A 16,552-nucleotide genomic window follows, 5' to 3' on the forward strand; every position below is an offset into this window, starting at 1 on the left:
TCTGATATTTAGAGAAATATTTATCATTAGTGAGTGTCCCTATTTATAGAAAAGTATGGAGAGTCTGTACATTAACTTTCCTAAGCACGTTGGTTTGAAATTATAATGTCTTTGCGTCGTGTTTGTAGAGTTTTCCAAGGACATGATCAGGGTGCTCTGTTATGCAGAGTTTAATGTATACTTGTAACCTGTGTGTGTGAAACAGATCTGATATAGCCAAAACAAACTTCTGAATGGAACGTGAGTGTTATTCCTTTTAAAAGCATAGTGGCACATAAAAACAAAGAACTGTAAAATTACTTTATTTTAGACATTGGCTCTATTCAGAAGAATAAGAAATTACATTTTAAATTCATTTAATCCTGTGATTACTCATCCTTAGAATATCTAAATAATTTATATTTTACTATAAAAGTTCTTTATCAACAGTGTTTTTGTTAACAATTCCTTTGCCATTCAGCAATAAGATGGTATCAACTGCTAACTCAGCAGTGAACACTTTAGCTCTGCGGGAAAAATAAGTACTAAAGGCAGTTGTACTTTTTTATGAAAGTCTTAATACCATTATAAAAGCAGTTGTGTAAAACTCAGTTATTTCTTTTCTGTTCTTTTAAGATGGATGAGATAGATTTCAGTTCATCTCAGTGTTCATTCCATCACAGATGAGAAGTAGCCCTAACTTTAAATTAAATGTAAATATTATTTAGAGTTGCTGTTACATTTCTGTAAGAAAATTTGACAAATCATATGAAAATTAATGTTCTAGACCTTGTTAGATCATTTTCTAAAATTCAAAGACAGATTGTGATTTCCTAGTAATAAGTAAATGTTTAATTAACACTGGTGCTACAGAAGTTATGTTAATAGGCCAGGCGCAGTGGCTCACGCCTGTAATCCCAGCACTTTGGGAAGCCGAGGCAGGTGGATCACGAGGTCAAGAGATGGAGGAGGCCATCCTGGCCAACATGGTGAAACCCCATCTCTATTAAAAATATAAAAATTGGATGGGCGTGGTGGCGGGCGCCTGTAGTCCCAGCTACTCGGGAGGCTGAGGCAGGAGAATCGCTTGAACCCGGGAGGCAGAGGTTGCAGTGAGCCAAGATCACACCATTGCACTCCAGCCTGGGTGACAGAGCAAGACGCCATCTCAAAAAAAAAAAAAAGAAGTTATGTTAATAATGTATCATTATGTCAAGCACATAGAGTGAATATTTCTTCCTTCTTTTGAGAATTTAATCTAGCGACTGTGTTTAAGAGTGTGACTTCTAGTCCTCATTCTGACTATTCCTATCACCTTTGTATGATACAGTCAAAATGTTGACATATTTAAGAAGAGTTTTATTGTTACTAATATATTGCAAGTCACGGATGAAACTGGATAGCAAAACCTGAGCTTCCACTGGGCTCTTACCGGAATTCCAAGCCTAGAAGTAGCTAAAAATAAAAAAAGTTTTTGGCAGCAAAGAAGCACACTCAGAAGTCTGAGTATCAGCCCTGAGAACATCCCAAGCCTATTAAATGGCAAGTAAATCTGTAAATGGCCAAATGTAATATGTTGCCTGTTAGTTAATGCTGGGAAGGAAATCGCTTTTGTTTATAACGTAATTTTAGTTTGTATTACTTTACCATCATTTTTCATGGGTTGGTTATTATCTTTATTTTACAAATATGAAAATAGTCTGAGATAAATCAGACAACTTATCCATATCATACAGCTAGTAAGTTGGAATTCCTAATTCAGTTATAATCTGCATTTTCATCAGCATCCTCAGCTTTATACAATAATTTAGCTTTACATTAATGACCCTGAGTCATCAATGAAAGGTTACATTATGTTGCAGATGTTCTACTTTTTCAAAAGGCATGGAGGTTGATAGTACAAAGGCCTACATCTGTGGGAACATTTCTAGCCACTATTCTTTTTCACGTTCTCTACAAAGTAGAGGTGCCGGTGAGGCTGCAGAGAAAAGGGAACATTTATACACTGTTAGTGGGAATCTGGATTAGTCAAGCCACTGTGGAAAGCAGTTTGGAGATTTTTCCAAGAACTTAGAACTGCCGTTCAACCCAGCAATCCCATTACTGGGTATGTACCCAAAGGAAAATAAACTGTTTTACCAAAAAGACACATGTGCATGTATGTTCATTGCAGCACTATTCGCAATAGTAGAGACGTGGAATCAATGTAGGTGCCCATCAATAGTGGATTGGATTTTTTAAAATATGGTATAAATACATTATGGAATACCATGCAGCCATGAAAAATAACAAAATCATGTACTTTACGGCAACATGGATGCAGCTAGAGGCCATTTTCCTAAGTGAATTAACACAGGCACAGAAAATCAAACACTGCATGTTCTCACTAATAAGTGGGAGCTAAACAGTGCATACTCATAGACATAAAAATTCCAACAGTAGACACTGGGAACTACTAGAGAGGGAAGAGAGGAAGGAGATCAAGAGTTGAAAAACTAACAGTTGGGTACTGTGCTCAGTACCTGGGTGATGGGATCAGTCACACCCCAAAACTCAGTACCATGCAGTATAACCACATAATAAATTTGCACATGTACCCTGTGAATCTAAAATAAAAGTTGAAATTATAAATGTTAAAAGAAGAAAGAAATATTGTCCTGGATGTAAATTCATTCTGTCTCATTATTGAAGAAGACCTCATATTGCTATGTTGGCTAGCCTTCACTCAACCAACTCTAACTTCATTAGTTGGAATTTGTAAAGATCAAAAAATTTTCTTTCAATAATATTGCCTATTCATCTGCTATAATGAATCTCATACTAAAATTCTTAGTCCCGTAATAAAATGGAGAAAGAACTCCACTAATTAGTTCTGAGGGAAGAAACCTCTGTAGACAGTGAGAATTAATTCTACCATTAATTCCAATGGAGATATATTAAAAGATGTATTACACATTATTTACTTTATCAGCAATCAATTTTTAATTAAAGTATTAATAAATACCCTTACTAAATTTATAGGTATAAAGTTGCACTCCTTTATAATTTTTAAATTTTCTTTAAGTCTTTAGATACGATTCCTTCATGTTTTTAGTATTATTTGCCTTTTTAATTTCTTTCATCAGACTTGATAAAGGTTTCTTTTTTGTTTTTGTTTTTGTTTTTGTTTTTGTTTTGAGACGGAGTCTTGCTTTGTCGCCCAGGCTGGAGTGCAGTGGTGCGATCTCGACACACTGCAAGCTCTGCCTCCCAGGCTCACGCCATTCTCCTGCCTCAGCCTCCCGAATAGCTGGGACTATAGGCGCCTGCCACCATGCCCGGCTAATTTTTTGTATTTTTAGTAGAGACGGGGTTTCACCGTGTTCGCCAGGATGGTCTCGATCTCCTGACCTTGTGATCCACCCGCCTAGGCCTCCCAAAGTGCTGGGATTACAGGTGTGAGCCACTGCCCCCAGCCTCTTTCTCCATTTTGTTATTTCAGTCATGTCTGTGTTTTTGTTAGTATTGTAGAGGTTCAAAGAATCACCTTTATTTTTAGTAAGATGAATTCTATGAATATTTTCTTTATGTTTATTTTTACATTTTTTCCTGTTTTGCTTTCTTCAAGTTTTTTTTTTTATTTTTTACATTATTTCATTGAATACTAAGCTAATAGATGTTTACTCTTGTTTTCTATTAAGTGCTTTTAAGACTAAATATTGTGAGCTTGGCTTCAGGTCATATATTTTGATAATAAGTGGTTTCATTGTTCTTTTTTATTTAAAATTTTGCATATACACAGAATTATTTAGAAAGGTATTTTAAAGGGTTCACATAAATATGTTTGGGAAGTTGTTTTTATGGTGGTTTTTTGGATTTTAGTCTATCTCTTCATTTTTTATGCTTTTAATATGGCATTGCAAATATAAATGTGGCTTGTGCAATACTTTTAGAAACTTGTTGAAATGTTTCTGGTAGTTTAATAGCTCAGTCAATGGTTATCTGAAATATCATTCCAGTTAATTATGTTATTTAAATCTTTATTTTTATTTTATTTTCTGCCTTTTGTTGGATTATTCAACATTTTCTTCCTTTTATAGTTCCTAAGGTGGTTAACATATTAAAATTTTTATTTTTGTCATTGTGGTTATTAAATATTAATACCTATACTTAAATTTTACCTTTAATGAAGTACTGGAGTTAATATGTAAGGCAAGTATTTTAGGACACTTCTAGTTCTCTCTCTCCCCACCCCAATTCTCGTTCAGTGGTATTATCAACTGATGGAATGATGTTCGCGTTTTATTGCTACAGTTATTTACACTTAGCTACAGGGTTTACTGATTTCTCTGATCTCCACTGAATATTATATCTTTCATTCTCTCTTCGGTTTCCTTTTTCTGGACACATTATCAAGTAATTCTATCTGGGAGAGTATGCAGCCTCTTTCTGAAACTTTGCATGTCTGAAATTTTCTTTATTTTCCCCCAGCCTGAATTGCTAACTTGGCTGAGTATAGGATTCTAGATTCAAGATTATTTTACTTCATATCCTTAAAAACACTTCACCATTAAATTCTGATATTCACTTTTGCTAGTCAAGTCTGGTGATAATCTGATTGTTCATTGCAGGTAACCTCTTATGTTCTCTCTAAGATACTAGATTTGTACTTTATCCATAGTAGTTTGAAATGTTACTATGTGGAGTTGAATTGTGACTCCTGTAAATTTCTATTTGTTATTTTTGTCTTCTGTTTCATTCTCTTAGGTTTTTTTTTCTTTGTTAATTTGTTTCTAAAGCTCATATTAGAACACATGAGGGAAGTTGTAGGTCTGCCCTCCTGGTCTCTCTCCCGATACCCTCACATTTTTTAACTTATATCTTTTGTGCTGTGTTCTGGAAAAATGTCTTTGTTCAGCTCAATAACTACCTGATTATAGAAGTGAACAAGACAGAAATGAAATTTACTCACTACAAAGTACTAGTCACCACTGTGAAAGCAACCCAGAAAATATTACTTACTGACAGTGGGTCAGAAGTATCATTTTCCAAGCAGTTTGTATGTATAAGACAGCACATCATTAATTGCAGAGAGAGAGTAGTAAATGATATGTGAGTGTATATACTTGTCTTTCCAGACAGATTATGTTGGTAAATTTCATTACTTATATACTAGTGGTACCAAGATAAATTTCATCATTTTCCATGTAGTCCCAGCTATTCGGGAGGCTGAGGCAGGAGAATGGCGTGAGCCTGGGAGGCAGAGCTTGCAGTGTGTCGAGATCGCACCACTGCACTCCAGCCTGGGCGACAAAGCAAGACTCCGTCTCAAAAAAAAAAAAAAAAAACAAAAACAAAAACAAAAAAGAAACCTTTATCAAGTCTGATGAAAGAAATTAAAAAGGCAAATAATACTAAAAACATGAAGGAATCGTATCTAAAGACTTAAAGAAAATTTAAAAATTATAAAGGAGTGCAACTTTATACCTATAAATTTAGTAAGGGTATTTATTAATACTTTAATTAAAAATTGATTGCTGATAAAGTAAATAATGTGTAATACATCTTTTAATATATCTCCATTGGAATTAATGGTAGAATTAATTCTCACTGTCTACAGAGGTTTCTTCCCTCAGAACTAATTAGTGGAGTTCTTTCTCCATTTTATTACGGGACTAAGAATTTTAGTATGAGATTCATTATAGCAGATGAATAGGCAATATTATTGAAAGAAAATTTTTTGATCTTTACAAATTCCAACTAATGAAGTTAGAGTTGGTTGAGTGAAGGCTAGCCAACATAGCAATATGAGGTCTTCTTCAATAATGAGACAGAATGAATTTACATCCAGGACAATATTTCTTTCTTCTTTTAACATTTATAATTTCAACTTTTATTTTAGATTCACAGGGTACATGTGCAAATTTATTATGTGGTTATACTGCATGGTACTGAGTTTTGGGGTGTGACTGATCCCATCACCCAGGTACTGAGCACAGTACCCAACTGTTAGTTTTTCAACTCTTGATCTCCTTCCTCTCTTCCCTCTCTAGTAGTTCCCAGTGTCTACTGTTGGAATTTTTATGTCTATGAGTATGCACTGTTTAGCTCCCACTTATTAGTGAGAACATGCAGTGTTTGATTTTCTGTGCCTGTGTTAATTCACTTAGGAAAATGGCCTCTAGCTGCATCCATGTTGCCGTAAAGTACATGATTTTGTTATTTTTCATGGCTGCATGGTATTCCATAATGTATTTATACCATATTTTAAAAAATCCAATCCACTATTGATGGGCACCTACATTGATTCCACGTCTCTACTATTGCGAATAGTGCTGCAATGAACATACATGCACATGTGTCTTTTTGGTAAAACCAACTGTAGACTACACAGATTATTGATACGGAAAGAACTGATGGCTATTTCATTTCTATTCTTTTTCTACAACTATAAATCCCAAAGGGTTGTTTATTTATGTTTCAGAACATTTAAAACATGTAAGTTAAAATGTATCAATCTAAGAATTTTTTTTTTTCCAAATCCCAGTGACTTAGTCCAATCAGACTAATTTAAGTAAAGGTAAAATCAGTTGAAAACTTGCAACGGAAAATTATTAACAGGCCAGGTGTGGTGGCTCAAGTCTGTAATTCTAGCACTTTCAGAGGCCAAGGTGAGAGGATCACTTGAGCCCGGAAGTTCAACACCAGCCTGGGCAACATAGTGGGACCCCATCTCTACAAAAAATAAAATGAAGTAAATTAGCCAGGCATGGTGGCAGGCACCTGTATTCCTAGCCACTCAGGAGGCCTGAGTAGGAGGATCGCCTGAGCCTAGGAATTGAAGGCTGCAGTGAGCTATAATTACACCACTGCATTCCAGCCTGGGTGACAGAGTCAGACCTTGTCTCTAAGGAAATAAAAGGAAAAAGAAAATGGGTAACACTAAAAGGGAGAATTAAAAGGTTTCAGCAGGAAGTGTATTTCTGTAGATTTCCGGAAGTAACTTAAAATGTCCAAATCTTTCCGGGTCCTCACTTTACAACCTTTTCCCCCTAAGGCTGATAGATTAAGTGCTATATTGGGTGACTGTTCTCAATGTTGTGTATGTGAGTTTTTGAAGCACATAAGAAGTCTTTGGTAGCAAGATACATCTCTTTACATAAGCCCATCACCTTTTCTCACTTTCTTCATAAGCAAAGACAGAAATAAAGAATATATACTGTACAGAAAGAATGTAAAAGGAAAATATAAATCAGCATTATTGTCTTTTTTTTGAGACGGAGTCTCGCTCTGTCGTACAGGCTGGAGTGCAGTGGTGCAATCTCGGCTCACTGCAAGCTCCGCCTCCTGGGTTCACGCCATTCTCCTGCCTCAGCCTCCCAAGTACCTAGGACTACAGGCACCCACCACCATGCCCGGTTAATTTTTTGTATTTTTAGTAGAGACGGGGTTTCACTGTGTTCGCCAGGATGGTCTCGATCTCCTGACCTTGTGATCCACCCGCCTCCGCCTCCCACAGTGCTGTGATTACAGGTGTGAGCTACCGTGCCCAGCCTATCGTCTATTTTTCTTCATATATTTGTCACTAGATCTAAATAGAATATCAAGACCTCGTCTCTGTTTTTGCAGAGAAGAAGCTTAGTTCAGACTGATGTAAATGTTTTCTTCATACCAATGTGCAAACATAACAAATGTAAGTCAGGTAGCAAGGCAACGTGGCACAGTGGCATGAGAATTAGATTTGATATAAAAAGATTTGCTTTAAAGGCCTGGCTTAGTGTCATAATTTCTGCATCTGTGAAATGAAGCATATACTTCTGGTGCATTACGGAGAAGTTGTCAAAATAAGAGTGTAAATGAGAGAGGAAAGTACGGGGTGTTCCATTAAATTAGGCTTTATTTGTCTTTAATTTCTTGGTTAACAGCTTTTTAATCCCACAAAGTAAGTTTTTACAATGTTTAAATTGCCTGTGTCTGGTGATTGCAGCATTAAGATCTTGGAGATAGTATAATCATTTAAATATACTATGTATTAGTCGTTAACATTGCTAAAAAAAAAAATACCAAAAATGTCATACCTAAAGAAGAGGTCTTTTCCTCAGCAGGGCTTCTTTTAACTGAAGTATTTGGGAGCAGTGCTTATGACTTATTTTAAAAGACAAATTTCTCTAGTCTTTTAAATATGAATACAAATTTTAACTATTAAAAGTGACTGGTAACCCTTCCATTAATAGAAAAAAAGCAAATACAAGTTCCTCGAGAGCAGGAGTCTTAAAGAACCAGAATAATTCTCTCTCTGTTTTAGTAGCAGGTACCTATTTATTTTTTCTTGTGCTTCTTTTCAAATTTACTACACCATAGCATTGCTTTTATAATCAGAAACCTCAGAAACATAAAGATTTTTTTTTTTTGAAGACTCATTGGGGAAACTAGACAAGGTCACATCTATATGGCTGGCTGCCTCTTCAGTATTTGTCATCCATGAGAAAATACCTAATGAAGTGAGTTAGTGGGCCAAGTCTTGAGTTTATCCAGTACTATAGTCTAACAATAAAAAACCTGGTTGATTTTGATCAACCAATAAAATGAGTCCTGTTAAACAAAATTTTAAGTAGGATTTTTGAATAGGTTGTTGGAAATAAGCACCAGATATAGATGAAATCATTTTATAATTGAGACTCTGTCAAATCAGGCATTCCCTATATTATTATCATTTGTCAGTCATGAAATATTTAGCTAGAAAAAATTGGAAATAGCTGGGCACGATGGCTCACGCCTGTAATCCCAGGACTTTGGGAGGCTGAGGTGGACGGATCACTTGAGGTCAGGAGTTCAAGACCAGCCTGACCAAACATAGTGAACCCTTGTCTCTACTAAAAATGCAAAAATTAGCCGGCATGGTGGCGGGCGCCTGTAGTCCCACCTACTCGGGAGGCTGAGGCAGGAGAATTGCTGGAACCTGGAAGACGGAGGTTGCAGTGAGCTGAATTGTGCCATTGCACTCCAGCCTGGGTGACAGAGTGAGACTCCATCTCAAAAAAAAAAAAAAAAAAAAAGAAAAGGAAAAGAAAAATTGGAAATACTGCCAGTTTGAAATAGAATTCATGTTTACTCTAAATCAGAACAGACTCAATAAGGCACTTGCAGGTTTGACCTTTTTATATTATAATATATTAATTTACATTTTCTCTAGTTTTTAGTCCATTGTCTCTCAGTGAAAATCTGCACCAAGAATCATCTTAAACTCTTTGTTCCTATGGGAAGGAGGATTGTCTAATGGTGGTTGTTTTGTTCACTGATCTGTGTGTTTTATTCTCATTTGTCTTTTAGTAAATCTCTCTAGTCATGAATGCTATTTACTTTTATTAAGGCACATAGATTTCCGTGTTTCAACACTTTTTAAAAATTATACTCCTGGGCTTTTAGGGCTGAAAGGAAATATAAAATCACATAGTCTACTTATTTATGAATTAATTAGGGCACAGAGAACTTAAGCAATTTATCTAAGATCACTCACTTAGCAGTAGAATTGAGTGGATCACTCAATTAGAAGTAGATCCAGTTCATTGCATAATCTTTTTTACTGTGCTATGTATTTATTCAATAATTTGTCTATACTTACAAAGGAGCGTTATGCTAGAATCTGAAAATAACTGAAATTCGGTACTCGGTACCAGCACTAACATTCTGTATTCAGAATTCCATCAAGTGTTTCAAGATATCTTTTTTATATTAAACTCTTTAAGACATCTGCCTTCTATTTTAATGTATATTACAAGAATCATTAAAGCCAAATTTATTGTTAAAATCTTGGAGATGCATAGACGGTGGCCCTTCAGCTGTGAGCTTTTGCCTCCATAGCTATCCAAACACATCATTTTACCACCAAGTAACAGTCACTGGAATTCAGAACTGTCACTCTAGGAAAGGTGGAATAGTCTCCAGTTCATCCAGGTCTTTCTTTGCCCAGGGACCTTATCCTTCTTCCCTTACCTGCTGCCCTCAGGGGTGTGAAGAACTGGACCTTCTCTCAGCCATTCATGTCAGAGGTCTCCAACACACCCTTGTGACCAAGTGGTAGGGATGGCTGACTAGAAGCATTTCAAGCACACCTCATACTTCAAAGAGCAAAATAGCATGTAGACTTACACTTAGAATACATTTTCCAAGAAGGAACATGAGGAAGTCAACAGAAAAGCAACAAGAAAGAAATAGGAAGCAGAAGGAAAACAGGAAGCCTATTTGACCAGGGTGGGCCAGGAACTGGGAGTGATTCCCCAATACAGGAAAAGGTGAATGAGACTCTTTCTGCAGTCCACTTTCCCACTGGGGAATCATACAATCCAGACCATAGGAGAGTACCATGTCCCTCTCAAGTCCTGAATCTAACTTAGGGAATAGCCAGGAGACTATGAGAAGGAACTACTCCAGGGAAAGAACATCCGATGCCCTTTCTGAAACATGAGTGGCCACCATAAGACACCACTCTTGATCCTACCCTTTAGCAGACTATGCACAGTCCCGGGAACCAGGCCAGAACTGATAAGCAGATGTGGCATTGGCTCCAGCCAAGGGTATGAGATTCGGGAACCTCCCCATCCTGGAATTGGGCTGGGAGGGGTTTCACCTGGGAGCCACAATTTTATGGCCTGGGGCTATATTGCAGTCCAAAGAAAAACTGCTTGTGATTTGGCTGGCTGCCTCAGCTTGATGCCAGTGGCAGGCCATAGGATGGTATCCCACTAGATTGAGAGCATGAGAGCAAGGCAGGTCTCACTACCACCTGCTAGGCTATGGAACCCAAGCCACCCCACTTTCCCCATGCTGGTTAGTTGGAACAGAAAGAGTTGCTCCACTTCTCCCTGAACTATTGCTCCAGTGGCCTGAGAACTGTCCTCCAACCCCCATCAGGGATGGCACTTTTACTGGCCATTAGGAGGACCAGGTATAGACCTGCCCATCTCAGCCCCACCCTGCTTTCTCCTCTACCCAACACCACCAGCTTTCCCCCCTGTTTCCCACCTTGGAAGCAAAGTACAGGACTGAGACCACTGAGAATTCCATGGCCCAACCCATTGCCTGGGAAACCCAAGTACATCTCCAGGTTAACAAAGGTCAAGCCTTAGCTCTAATACCACCACTGTAGCTGGCTCTCACCTACTGGCCAGGATATCAACCTGCACAACCACTACAAAGTCTGATACAGTTTCATCCTAGAAGTAAATAGCATTGCAGCCTAAAAAGAAACAGCATTGTCGCCTAAAAAGAAACAGCATTGTCTAACCTAACCAAATATTTTGAACGTCAGACAAAGGTGAGTAAAGGTAGCAGATCCCATTCCTGCCTGTCAAAGCCATGGTGCTGGTACCGTCCTTCACTCCCCAAGCGGAGACCTCAGCAGATTTCACCAGGGGCCTGAGGACTCCCCCACCACCCCTCTCAGGGCTGGTGTGTACACCAGGCCATGGGGGGCCTGAGTGCAGGGTTCCCCAATCTGGCTTTACTCAGCTTTACCACCCCATCCTAGAGAGAAGGTGACTCAAGCCCTTGAGCACTCCAGGGCCCAACCCACCACCTGGGACACTGAAAGCGCTTCTCCAGGTGTTAACAAAGATCACACATAAACCCTACTGCTATCGTGGCAGCCTGCTCTAACTGGCATGTACCACCTACTGACCAGGTCAGCCTCCAAAACACAAGGCAAATCTGCTGAAAAAGATGCACAGCACCCAGGAAGGAGACAGGCTTCATGTGACCTCTGCATCCACCATCACCCATGCCACCCTGGCTTCTCAGTATTCTAAAGTGGCTTCTTCATCCACCCAGTACACCACTACTACAACTGCCATTTTAGACAGCCACCACATTAAAGCTATTTATAACCAATATTGTACAGAGTCTTTGCTACTGAACATACCCAGAAGCAAAGACAAACAGCCCTACATAACATCATAGTCACATGCTGAAGAGAAAAAAAAAATTTCTCCCCCAAAGAAAGTAAATTCAAAAGCAAGAAGCAGCAACTGTTTTCTCATATGCAAAGAAATCAGTGTAATAATGCTGAAGTATTTAATAGCAAAGGGTTATGGCATCCCCAAAGAAACAGTAATTCTCTGGTAATCCTAACCAAAAAGAAATATTCAAAATACCAATTTAAATTATTGATTGTAAAGAATCTCATGGAAATAAGACAAATCTGAAAACCAGTACTGATGAATCAATACATTGATTTTGAATATGAATGACAAATGTACCAATGAGATAGATATCATTATTTCTAAAAAAGCCAGAACTGCTAGAAAAGAAAAAATTATTGAAGGAATTAAACAAGATAGTTGAAAGCTTCAACAAGAGACTAGAGCAAGCAAAGGAGAGAATCTCACTGCTTGAAACAAATTTTTTAAATTAATAGAGTCAGAAAAAAAGAAACAAGTGAACAAAGACTTCAGTATGTGACTACATAATAATGATTACACTTATGAATCCTTAGTATTTCCAAGAGAGAAGGAAAAGCAACAAGACTGGAAACCCTATTTAAGGAAATACTACGTTAAAATTTCCCTAGTCTTGCAAAAGGTTTACACATTCAAATATAAGAGGCCCAGCAAATACCAGAAAAGTGCATTGCAAGACATAGTTCACCAAGGAATACAGTCATCAAACTGTATAAAGTCAACATGTAGGAAAAAATCTGATGTCTGGTTGCCTATCAGAGTAGCAGTGGACTTCTCAGTGTAAGACTTAACAAGCCAGAATGGATTAAGAGCCTTTTTTCTGAGTTCTTAAAGAGAGGGGAAGGGAAAAAAAAAAAAAAAAGCAAACTGTCAATCAGGAATTTTATATCCTGGTAGAATAAGCTTGATAAATGAAGTAGAAATAAAGTCTTTGCCACAAAAGCAAACATCAAGGGAAGTGGTCACAAATAGACTGGACCTACAGGAAATACTCAAAGGAATTCTAAACATAGAAACAAAGGGTTAGCACTTACCACCATAAAAGCTCAGGAAAGTATAAAATATTAACCTTGAATGTAAATGACATAAATATTCCACTTTAAAGATATAAATTGGTGGAATGGGTTTTTAAAAATCAGCCATCTACATGCTGCTTATAAGAAATCCACTCAGCTGGTAAAGACATTTACAGACTGTGGGTAAAGGAGTTGGAAAAAGATTGTCCTCACATGAATGGAAACCAAAAGCAAACAGGAGTAACTATATTCATATCAGATAGAACATACTTTAAATCAAAAACAGTAAAAAAGAAAACAAAGAATGTCATTTTATAGTGAGAAAGGAATCAAGTCAACAAGAGAATATAACAATCCTAATATATATACACCCAGCACCAGAGCACCCAGATTCATAAAACAAATATTACTACACCTAAAGACAAAGATAGACAATAATACAGTAATAGTGGGGAACTTCAACATGCCACTCACAGCAACTGACAGAACATTGAGACAGAAAAACCACAAATGCTAGACTTAAATTGGACTCTAGACCAAATGGATTTAATAGACACATATAGAACATTCTAACCGTATAATTCTTCTCATCAGAACATAGAACATTCTCCAAAATAGACCGTGTGTTACCACAGAGCAAGTCTCAAAAATTTTTTAAAAATCAAACTCATGTCAAGTATCTTTTCAGATCACAGCAGAATAAAACTAGAAATCAATACCAACGGAAATTCTCAAAACTATGTAAATAGCCAGGCGCGGTGGCTCACGCCTGTAATCCCAGCACTTTGGGAGACCGAGGCCAGCAGATCACCTGAGGTCAGGAGTTTGAGACCAGCCTGACCAACATGGCAAAACCCCATCTCTACTAAAAATACAAAAATTAACTGGTCGTGATGACGTGTACCTGTAATCCCAGCTATTCAGGAGGCTGAGGCAGGAGAATCACTTGAATCCGGGAGGTGGAAGTTTCAGTGAGCCGAGATTGTGCCACTGCACTCCAGCCTGGGCGACAGAGCCAGACTCCCATCTCAAAAAAACAAAACAGGAAACTATGTAAATAGACAGAATTGACAACACACTCCTGAACAGTCTTTGGATCAACAGTGAAATTAAAAAGGAAATTAAAATTTTTTTGAACAGAATGAAAATGGAAACAGTATATTAAAACCTCTGGCATATAGCAAAAGCAGTGCTAAGAGGGAAGTTTATAGTGTTAAATGCCTACATTAAAAAAAAAAAGGAGGCTGTACTTGGTGGTTCATCTCTGTAGTCTCAGCGCCTTTGGGCAGCTGAAGCAGGAGGATCCCTTGAGCCCAGGAGTTCAGGACCAGCCTGGCCAACATAGTGAGACCTACATCTACAAACAATTTAAAAATAAAATAAAATAAAAAACAAAAAAACTTAGCCAGGACATGGTGATGCATGCCTGTAGACTCAGCTACCTGGGAGGCAAAGGTGGGAAGATTGCTTGAGCTCAGAAGGTCTAGGCTGCAATAAGTCATGATTGTGCCACTTGCACTTCAGCCTGGGCAACAGAGGGAGACCCTGCCTCCAAAAACAAAGGTAATTAACAAACTAACATCACACCTGAAGGAACTAGAAACACATGAACAAACCAAACCCAAAGCCGGCAGAAGAAAAGAAATAATAAAAATTAAAGCAGAACTAAATAAAATTGAGACCAAAGAAATACAAAGAATCAACACAACAAAAAGTTGTTTGTTTTAAAAACAATAGCAAAGACTTGAAACCAACCCAAATGTCCAACAACGTTAGACTGGATTAAGAAAATGTGGCACATATACACCATGGAATACTATGCAGCCATAAAAAATGATGAGTTCATGTCCTTTGCAGGGACATGGATGAAACTGGAAAACATCATTCTCAGTAAACTATCACAAGGACAAAAAACCAAACACCACATGTTCTCACTGATAGGTGGGAATTGAACAATGAGAACTCATGGACACAGGAAGGGGAACATCACACTCCAGGGACTGTTGTGGGGTGGGGGGAGGGGGGAGGGACAACATTAGGAGATATACCTAATGCTAAATGACGAGTTAATGGGTGCAGCAAAACAACATGGCACATGGATACATATGTAACAAACCTGCACATTGTGCACATGTACCCTAAAACCTAAAGTATAATAATAATAAATAAATAAATAAATTTTTTTAAAAAGTGAACAAAATTGATAAACCACTCCCTCTAATAACCAAGAAACAGAAGATTCAGATAAATACAATCAGAAATGAAAAAGAAGACATTACAACTGATTGAACATAAATATGAAAGATCATCAGAATATTATGAACAACTCTATGCTCACAAACTAGAAAACCTAGGGGAAATGGATAAATTCCTGGAAACATAACCTCTCAAGATACGAAGAAATATAAATGTTGAACAGATTAATAATGAGTGGTGAGATTAAATCAGTATAAAAACATCTCCCCAAAACAACAACAAAAGAGCTGCATGACCATGTGGATTGACAATCAAATTCTCCCAAATGAACAAAGAAGTACTGGTACCAATTCTACTGAAACTGTTCCAAAAAATCAAGGAGAAGGGAATCTTCCCTAACTCATTGTATAAAACTGTTATCACCCTGATACCAAAGTTAGACAAGTACTCAACAAAAAGAGAAAATCTGGTGAACATACATGCAGAAATCCTCAACATAATACTAGCAAATCAAATCCAACAGCACAGCAAGATTTATTCCAGAGATGCAAAGATGGTTCAACATATGCAAATTAATAAATGTGATTCACCACATAAACAGTATTAAAAACCATATGATCATCTCAGTAAATGCAGAAAAAGCATTTGATAAAATTCATCTCTTCATGATAAAAATCATCAAAACCTAGACATAGTGAGCATACCACAAAATAATAAAATCCATATACAACAAACCCACAATCAACATCATACTGAATGTAGAAACATTGAAAGCTCTTCCCCTAAGAACTGGAACAAGACACGTATACCCACTTTCACCACTCCTATTCTACATAATACTGGAAGTCCTAACCAGAGAAATCAGACAATAGAAAGATATGAAAACCTTGCAAATTGGAAAAGAGAAAGTCAGATTATCTGTATTCACTAAAGATATGGTCTAATACCTAGAAAAATCCTCAAGACCTCTCCAGAAAACTCTTAGATTTGGTAAACAAATCTAATATAGTTGCAAGATGCAAAATCAACATACAAAACTCTGTTGCATTTCTATACACCAATACAAATCAAGCTGAAAAACAAATCAAGAAGGCAGTTTCATTTACACTGACTACAAAAGACAAAATAAAATACTTAGGAATATATTTCACTAATAAGTTGAAAGATCTCTACAAGGAAAACTACAAAACTTTGGTGAAAGAAATTGTAGATGGCCCAAAAAGATGGAAAAACATCCCATAGTCCTGGAGCAGGAGAATCAATGTCATTAAAATGACCATAATGCCCAAAGCAATATACAGATTCAGTGCAATTCCTATGAAAATACCAATGTCAGTTTTCACAGAATTAGAAAAAACATCCTAAAGTTTATGTAGAACAAAAGAAGAGCCCAAATGACCAAAGCACTCCTGAGCAAAAACAAACCTG

At 37.2% G+C, this 16,552-nt stretch overlaps 1 protein-coding gene across 1 annotated transcript in view; it reads left to right on the forward strand.

The window, feature by feature from the left end:
• Positions 1 to 16,552, forward strand: part of ITFG1 (integrin alpha FG-GAP repeat containing 1) — a 303,068-nt gene that overhangs the window by 153,210 nt on the left and 133,306 nt on the right. The gene's annotated exons all lie outside the window — the stretch shown is intronic.

Source organism: Nomascus leucogenys, chromosome 2 (genome assembly GCF_006542625.1).
Source record: "Nomascus leucogenys isolate Asia chromosome 2, Asia_NLE_v1, whole genome shotgun sequence".
In the NCBI taxonomy this organism is placed as follows: Eukaryota; Metazoa; Chordata; class Mammalia; order Primates; family Hylobatidae; genus Nomascus; species Nomascus leucogenys.